Here is a 9,838-nt window from a genome sequence, read left to right as displayed (position 1 = left end):
CTCTCCTTTGAATACATAATGAACTCATCATGTGTACCCGATGTGGCGGTACTGCACTCTACTTACTTGCCAACCGCCTACCATACAAGAAGAAGAGCTTATATTCTTAAGGAAGATGGCAACAGTGAACAGGTTACCAAGAATCACCCAGAACCATCTGCTCCAAAATGAACAACGTTATCCAGGCAGACGTGAGGTGGTAACCATTAAGGGGGGGAGTTCCCTTTGTGAAGAGATAAGCACTCTTATTAAGAAGCTTCAGAAGGACCTTCACTGTATGGAGGAAAAATACAAACAAGAAAAAGCAGAGAAGGAGATCCTGAAAACATTACTTCATACGCTTATAACCAGCTCCCAAAATGTGCCCTGCATTCTTAGAGGGATCTTAGAGGGATCACTCTGTAAAAAGAAGGAAGAGCTTTTAAAGATTGTAGTATCTACAAAAGAAGTACATTATTAAAGAAAAGAACCAAACTATTCTGTCTCTCAACACAAAGATCACAGAGTAAGAGCACTGCAACAACCAGCTGAAGCAAAAAGCCTGTAACAATTCGCCCTGTTTAAAACCCCAGGGGAAAATTACTACACATTATTTTCAAGGCACGGGTGGATTAGTCCCGCTGCGTACGGCGCGCGCCGCCTGCCCAACTTATAACAAACGAATACTCCCTGGTTAGACCGATATTCCTGTCATAGGTCCCCAAGGACATCTCCAAGGACAAACAAAAGTGATCTGGGTATGAACAGAAGATCTCCGAGAATAAACAAAAGATCTCTGTTTATGAAAGGAAAATCCAGGTCCTCAAAGAGCAGCTTCAAATTGAGCTGAGGAAGTCTGTGGCTTCTGCGGATGTTATCAAAGTCATGGAGATGGAGCACCAGAACTCTGTTTCTACTATAGAACAATTTATAAATACTTGCAGAGTTAAGAACTGGAAGCTAATAGGATTAAAGGAAGTCAATCCATTCAATGAAAACATGTCACAGAAGATCTCTGGATATGACCAGAGGATCTCACAGGATGAACAGAAGGTCTTGCAGGACAAAGACCATGAATTAAAATTCTCGGACCATTAGCCAAAGGTCTAAAATCATGATGAAGGACTCAGAGAGGACATATTCCTGGGATGATTACTCTAAATCATGGGACCTTGAACCTGATGTCTCAGACAATGAGGTGCCAGAGACCCGAGACCGGTTGGACACAGAATTTAATATATCAGACCTTGAAACTGATGTCTCGGATGATGAACCAGAGGTCAAAGTTGATGGACCAGAGGGCACTGATTCATTGGACCTTAAATCTGATTTCTCAGACAATGACTTAGAGGTTTCAGATCATATTCTAAAGGTCTCAAATGTTGAGCCAAAGGTCTTAATACATAAACCACCCATCCAACCCCAAAGGCCAAAGGTCTTAAATGATGAACCAGAGGTCTCAGGAGATGAATCAGAGGTCTCAGGAGATGAATCAGAAGTCTCAGGAGATGAATCAGAGGTCTCACAAGATGAATCAGAGGTCTCAGTTGAGGAACCAGAGGTCGAAGTTGATGAAAAACCAGAGACCAAAAAGAACAAAAAAGGGTGGAAAAGATTTCTACATTACCTCAAACCATGGAAGTGGGCGAAAAGAAATAGAATTTGAGCAAAAGTCGGAAGAAGCCTTTGGGGGGGATGTGACGAGTTACATCTTCAAGTATCTCCAGCCACTTTCACCTCCTCTTTGAGGACCTTGACCTGTCTTACATGATGCTTGCTGCTCTGGGTTTGTACCCTCATGGTTGATGCACTTATTGTAACTCGCATTGGATTAAAAAGTCAGCTCAATGACATGAAAAATATAACATGAAATATAATAACATGGAATGACTGCAAAAAAGTCTATTAATTGAAGAAACACTGTGTGAAAGATCAGACATATATTCACAAAATGTGCCACAGAATCGGTTTAAAAGAGAGGTAAACCAAATTGTTGAAAAAGAGAGCATATGAAAATCCATTGCATGATGCCACCTCTCTGGCAGGCTCACAAAGGAACCCAGAATAAAAGTCTCGGATTGATCTCAATCTTTAAACTGAGACAACTTCTACTTCTTCTTCTTTGTTTGGTTTATTGGAAGATGGCAATGGAAGACAATGACAACGCTAACGTCCGGTTGGATTTACACATAAGAAGAATAGGTAGAAGTAGATAGAGTAGAAGAAAAAGCTGGGATGTGGTGGTAGATCTGGTGAAGGGGAGAGCCCAGTGTGCAGCCTACAGGAACCTGAAACACACACAAGCACAACACCACAGCAGCACAACTCCAGGGTTGTCACACAATATTATGATAAAATTGCACTTTAATTTTTTCTTTCTGAACATTCCCCCTGATTTATTTACATGTATAAATAGGTATTGTGGGTGGAATCATTCGCTAACAGACATACCACGCTGAACACGCCCATTGAGGTCGTCACAGTGAGATGGCAAGAGCAGTGAAAGAAGCCAAACTTAAGTGTCTATTCCACAAGTAAAATAAGTTTCTACGTCAATGTATTGTCAGTTTTTGGTTTGTTCGAAAAGAAGAGTTTATTATTTTAAACAACCCCCTCGGACAGATCTTGCTGTTTGGGGAAAATTTCGATTTTTTTGTTTAACCTCGAAAGACGGACAGCATGGCAACAAACGAGAAGGAGCAGACAGACATGAAAACAATCACGGACAGAGCAAGAGGAGGAGATGAAAGAAGTGAAGTGAAGGACGGACAACAAGAGAACAGACAGAAAAATGCCAGTGAGAGGGCACACGGACCAAACACTTCCACCGCTGGTCAAACGAGGCACAGAGGGGAAATAGGTGGAGAGGAGCAACGAGGGGAGAGAACAGGAGGTCTCATTTAGAACCGTTGCGGGGGCTGAAACGTGCGTACGCCACTTCTCACGCAAACGTTGCGTATTTCCACGCAAACTCTGACCCATGCGTACGAACGTTTTGGAGAGGGGAAAGTGGCGACACAGACGTGAGGTGGTGAACTGAAGTCAGATTATTGATCCACTTCATCATTTACAATAAAACCAACAGCTTAGTTTTGCTCGAGCGACTTGTCTGTTCCACTCGAACCTTTGAATTTAAACATAACTTGCAGCAAATTACGTTTAGATTCCATTTAACCGTGGAGTTACGGAGCCGAGTCATTCATAGGTTTTAATAATATCTTCAAACACTGCGTGTATCATCAAATCACTGCAGTGAACGTGACTGTGCCGTCAGGCTCACGGAGCGCACTGGAGATCACTTACAGGAAATGAAGAAACTTTCCAAATAATATCCCAGAGGAGGTGAGGATCCACAGATGTGAGGGAATCGGTCCGATGCTCTAAATAAATAAATACTACCGTGACAGTGGCAAGGGGTTCCACGTGCATACGAATGGAAGGATGAGGAAGAAGAGAGGGTTCAGGGATGTCTGATCAGCTGACTTTACTGGAATTGTGTTTTAAAAGTACAGAGACAATATTTGCTAGTCGTCGAGCAATTCACAACTTGCACCCTCTCTGTTAAAAGAGTTCTTGTTGACTCCATAGTCAAACATTACTTCCTCATCCACCAGTAAAGTCCTGTTTGCGAGGAAAAGGATGATATCCTTTTCTTCTCCATCCATGTCAACAGCAAAATGCATGGGCCTTATGTTGGATTTTCTTTTGGAGTGATTGATCAGCCTGCCAACCGTCTGCATCCCAGGGTGGCAATGACAAGTCTCTGAGTGGGCATCAATGCACATTGCCTGTCCTTTGCTGTTCCAGAAAAAGAAGATATAGCCAGTCTCCTTTTTATTGGTGATTTTGTGAATTTCCTCACCCTTCTTTCTGCTAACAACAGTTCCATGGTAGTCGCAGACAACCTCACCAGCCTTAAATGTGCGTGTCGTAACGATCCCTCTGCCCCTTTCGTTGAAATCCTGAATGTAAAGTCCTTTCCACTGCTGTGTTTTCACCATTGTCTGGATCTGTTTGCTGTCCATGATACGGTCAACAGATCCAGAAGGTGCCCAGTTGTCGATAACTACACTGCCTACGTTGGCAGTCATCCCCTTCCATCCCTGCTTTCGTACCCATGCGTCGACTCGGTCTTTTGCTGGCATACGCCGACTGAATTGTTCTGTCAAAATAAATAACAAGTTTTGTTAGTCATGAATACAATAATTGAAATCTTTGATTTGTGCAATCAGTCTTACTTGAAAGTAATGTTAAATATAAATAAATAATAATACATACAAAAAAATTAAATAATAAGTACTCACCACGGGTATGGTTTACACGCTTTTCAAATTGAATCTTCCGCCAGTGTGTGTAAAGCTTCTGCTCCCAGACTTGAGAGACATTCCTGCGCTCTTTCATTTGTGGCTGTTTCCCACTCAGTGTAACAGGGTGTTTTTTCAGGAGTTGATTTAGTGCCTCATGGAACCTGACCTTTTCATTTTCCCCTGGAAGCTTGTGCAAATGTATCACTGGCTGTTTCAATGAAAGGTCAGCACAATGGTCACCATGGTTGGAAGACTCATCAGACAGATGAATAGGCCCTTCTCCAAACGGCTCATGACTGTTGCCTTCTCTGGAAGGCCTGGCACTACATAAAAATGAAAAATAGTGAGATTAGAAGAAAAACAAGTGCGTTCAATATAGATAATAGTGTGCTTGACTATGTTGGCATTGTCTTGACAAATATAAAATGTGCTCACCTTGACGCCTCAACCATCTTGGCCAATAGATCAGCGCCCTCCACAACTGCCCCCGGATTTTTCAATCGATAGTATTTTGCAGTTGTGTTGACAGAATGGGCCAGGTAGCCAGCCACCAATGCCTTCTTTGGCTCATCCAAGCGGTTAGCTTCCGTCTCAAATGTTCTTCGCACAGTCTGGCTGTTCACATGGGGGAGGTCGTGCTTTTCATGCAGGCGGTCCAGGTCAGCGGTTGGGTTGTTGATTTTCTTCCCCGTTGAGGAGACAAAGAAAAATTCATCACCATCCTTGTCATTCCGTTCATCCCGCTTGCGTTTCCCTTTTGCAGCAAGGTGTTGTGGTCGCACTCTTGTGTAGTACTTTTCAAACCACTCCTCCTCCTGCTTCGACAGGGCAATTCCAACCGCAAAATGTGCTGCATATATGATTGTATGTTCCGCTTCTTGTTTCCGCCCAAGCCATTCGGCGACCTGTAGAAAATGAGGATATGCCATTGATTAGTAAATGTAATGGCTAAACTGTCAAGGGAAATCTATCAATAGAGGACAGTAACACTCACCTTCATGTTCTCCACCACACATGGCCTTTGGCAGTGCTTCAGTATTACGATTGCCTCCAGATAGTACAGCACAAATATGCACTGAGAAGCCTCCGGGGGGGTGGTAGAGCTGTCACCAAGTTGATTCATGATGTTCAAAAATCCTTCCTCAGCTTTCTCAAAAATGGCCCAGCAGTCACGAGGACTAAGAACATCTTTATCCATTAACATCGCATGCCTCTTGGATACAATCTCTTTGCTCACTTGCTTAGAGAGCATACTCTGTACAGAGCCAATGTAATCCACGAAATCAACGCAGTCATTGTAGAGCGCCTTGTCATCCTTTCTCAGATTGGTCAATGCAGTGTTGTAATCCAAGAATCTGTAAGGAGGAAGGAGATGGATTTAAGTTAAGTTATGTACATGCATTAACAAGTATTTATGTGTATAGTGTAAACTGTTGACATCATAATAAAACAAAAGCAGCAACCTTTTCAAGCACTTTAGGTACTTGACTGAAGTCTGTGCCGTGTAGTTTGCCTCCGACTGTTTTCTTGTGTAGCTTAAGAGCTTCTCTCTGTCCCTGACAAACTTCAAGGATGGTTCGACGGGGTCGGCATAATAAAGGTACCGAGAAACAGTCTCAACCTGCTGTTTGTACTTCGTATTTTCCATATTGACCCGTAGGTGTTCGGCAAAGCCCTGAAGCAGTGGATGATCTATAGAATGCTTTTCCAGAATCCCCATTTCGTTCGCTTTCTTCAATGAGGTTCTGGCCTTGTAAGCTGTTTCCCGGTTACATTGAAACAGTTCACCGCTGCTAGCAGATTCCACGTCAGATGACCCTGCCTCTCCGGATGGCTCACCAGTTTCTGCGACAGACCTTGGATTCCCTTGGGGCAAAGGTGTAGCCTCTCCGGTCACAAACATGTGATGACTTTTCAGCTCCACAATCAGTCTTTCAAGTGGATTTGAAGATGAGACAATGCGGCTAAGAACTTTATAGCTAAAAGCCCGTCTAGTCTTCAGGAGGTCCAACACATCACTCTTGGCCTTTTCAACCACCTCTTCTCTGTCTGATTCTTCTGATTCCTTCATGCATGATCTGCGCAGGTGACAGCTTAGGGATTCTTGGGTCTTCATACAAACTGGACAGAGGAGCCAGTGTCTGCTTGATTTCCTGGAAAAAGAAAATAAATACATTAATCCATATGTCATTACAACAAAAGTTGTACAATGGTTACACATGGTAATACATCAGTGGTGTATAAAGTACTTGAATGCCATACTTGAGTGAAAGTACAGATATCGTACCTGGAAGTGACTCCGGTAAAAGTAAAAGTCTTAAAGTAGCTCATATTAAATTTACTTAAGTATTAAAAGTATCTGTTGTTGAAATGTACTTAAGTATCAAAAGTAAAAGTACAAGTACCAAAATTTAAAATGCAAAGTGCTTTTTATAGTCTATACAGACACAAAACAACCCAAAATCGTTCTCCTCAGGATTTATTTCAACTGACTGAAAAAATTATAACAAAAATATACATATACTCTATAATTTTACAAATTTTGAACCCCAGATGCTGAGGTTCAAATAGTAATGGACTAGTGCATTCGAACTTCTAGGGACAACAAAGAACGAACATAGTAATAAACAAGTGTCTCTTGTGTCTGCCTAAGACCACTAATAGACCACAGTATAACCGCTAAACAATTCTGTAAATATCACTAAACATGGACCTTTTCGTTTTCTAATCAGTAGCAGGAGTGATACACAATACCCCTTGTGATAAGTCAGCAAAAGGAAACAAGTTCTAGGCACAACAAATAGGATAGTTTTCCTCTTTGGTTAACAACCTGCACAGTGCTAGGAAAAAAAAAATCACTGGACACGTCCAGTTTTGAGAATAGATAAGAGTACAGAAATTTGTAACGAGTACAAGTTAAAAGTCGTCAGGAAAATAAATACTCAAGTAAAGTACAAATATGTGAAAAATCTACTTAAGTAATCTACCTCCCACCACTGGAATACATGCTATTAAGGAAAACTTTAAATATTTCTTACCCTGGAGCCATTTGTCAAACTGAGATAGGTCAGCGAAGATGAAGCAATAACAATTGGTTTTGTTGGTATCCAGCAGTTGAGGGATGATTCTCCAGTCCAGCAGTTGAGGAAAGGTTCTCCAGAGTGAATTACAGCTGGAAAGCCCAATACTTATACACAGATGAGACAGGGAATGTTGATGGGTGGAGCTACAACAAAATACTGGGTGCTGGTTGGTTAGTGTATGCGATCCACCCTTGAACCCTCAAACAAAGGTGGCCTGCTGTTCATATCAAACCTTCTCTTGCATATGTCCATTCTTTCCAGGCTCAAAATTGTTTTTCTGTAAAGTTTCATCAAACAGAGGAATTCATTTTTAAAAGATTATAAATAAGTGTTTCTCTTTGGGGTAGCTTGATAGATATAATTCCTCAGTTCCATTCATATTTCTTGGCTGGAGGAATGTTGTTGGACCGGCGGGCGTGTTGTGCTGTGCTTTTTGTGAAAGGCTGGGTCATTAACAATAACAAAGGATGTGTAACTCATTTCACACTTCTGTCGTGGCAATGACTGTAGGTGAATGACCCTTGGTGAGCACTCAGGGTGGGGTCTGTGTGGCTCACAGTGTTTGATGAAACTTTACAGAAAAAGAGCCTGGAAAGAATGGACATATGCAAGAGAAGGTCTTTCTACCTGAGAGACCATGATCTTTGACAATTGTTTGTTTGTATTCAGAAGATTCTCAAAAAAAAGGTGTTTATTTTAAGGGAATACCAGGCACCCTTTGTTTGAGGGTTCTCTAAAGAATTATCACTTTTATTTGATACGAATAGCAGGCCACCTTTGATTGCACCCAGTATTTTGTTGTAGCTCCACCCATCAACATTCCCTGTCTCATCTGTGTATAAGTATTGGGCTTTCCAGCTGTTTCTGTTTTTATTGTTTCTACCTCAATATTTTATTTTATTTTATTTTATTTTATTTTATTTTATTTTATTTTATTTTATTTTATTTTATTTTATTCAAATGTACCGGCTGCTATGACGACTTAATTTCCCTTCGGGGATGAATAAAGTAATCTATCTATCTATCTATCTATCTATCTAATTCACTCTGGAGAACCTCCCCTCAACTGCTGGATACAAACAAAACCAATTGTTATTGCTTCATCTTCACTGACCTATCTCAGTTTGACAAATGGCTCCACGGTAAGGAATTTTTAATGTTTTCCTGTTTTATAAATACATGTTTGGAATTATTTATAGCCTGTAGAGTTAAACTAAAAAAAGTTAATCATGCCTTTTCTTTTCTTTTACAAGAAAGCTCCAAACAGGCACTATTTGCTATGTCCTGCTTGTTCCAAACCACAAGATATCCTGTCTGTCCATTTGACGAGGGTATGCATGAAAGATGGCTCGAGGGAAGATATACAAGCCATTGTTGAAAATGCCAAGAAAGAAGCAAGCGAGATCCTTAAGGAAGGCAGAATTTTCAATTATTCAGACCTCACTGAAATCATGTCAAATGAAGATTCCAATCCAAAGGTAAGTGGCTTACAGAACGTTATCTTGCTCCTTTTTTTTTTGATAAGAATTTTTATATACTGATATTTTCAAATATCTTGTTTTCTTTTTGACAGACTGGTTGAGGAGCTGAAAAATCGCCACATGGTTATACGTGGCCTACCCGACTCTCAGGCCAATGCTGAGCCTTTAGCTGCTCAGACACTATCCAATACAGATGCTGAAGCTGGACCATCCACTAGAACGACTTGTAACAATGAAGGGGGTGACATGGCTGACGAGGCCCCTGTTGGCACTCGAACAAGAAAGTTTGCTCAAAAAAGCAAGCAAGAAATGAATGAGAAAGGCCTTAACGACAGACATCCTCTGAGCCACCCACTTCTCAAAGATTTTGCCATGCAAATGAAAAAAGACAAAAAGATTCGAAATTACAAACAGGAGGTAAGGACCAATAAATGTTTAACACTTTTTCTGAGAAACCTTTATACGCATTTATATGAAGCAAAACAGTCATTGCTAGGTCACTGAACATGATGTCTTTTATTTTCAGGTTGAAAACATCTCTCGGTATCTATATTTTGCTAACAAAGAGAACGTTTCCTTGCAGTTTGTTTATGAGAGAGAAAAAGTCAAAACGTCCCTCACTAAAACCTCTGCTACTCTGAAGAAGAGAACACAGATAAATTACCTCAAGAGCTTGAAAAGATTCCTGAAATTCCACACGGACACAACCAACCTGATAAATACGGATAAGCAGCTCCATGAAGAGGCCAAATGTTTCACTCAGCTCCTCAGCCAGATGATGCCGATACTGGGCAAGCAAGCAAGGAAGGAGATCCTCAACCAAAGGTTTGTTTCATTGTACCCATATAAATGGTCAATACCTGGTAATCTTTTCTCTGCCTGCTGAAATGTGATTTGTTATCACATTTGATACTGGTGCAATTAACTGAGTTTCACTTCTATATTTCAATTCATATGTCTCATATCACACTCTTTTTTTTCTCATAGG

General features: G+C 41.0%; 1 protein-coding gene across 1 annotated transcript in view; it reads left to right on the top strand.

Moving 5' to 3' along the window:
- LOC133933464 (histone H4-like) overlaps positions 1–9,838 on the top strand; it is a 408,656-nt gene that overhangs the window by 49,637 nt on the left and 349,181 nt on the right. The gene's annotated exons all lie outside the window — the stretch shown is intronic.

The sequence above is a fragment of the Platichthys flesus genome, chromosome 22, assembly GCF_949316205.1.
Source record: "Platichthys flesus chromosome 22, fPlaFle2.1, whole genome shotgun sequence".
Classification (NCBI taxonomy): Eukaryota; Metazoa; Chordata; class Actinopteri; order Pleuronectiformes; family Pleuronectidae; genus Platichthys; species Platichthys flesus.
The sequence above is the reverse complement of the archived record's forward strand: the minus strand, read 5'-3'. Positions and strand labels throughout refer to the sequence as shown.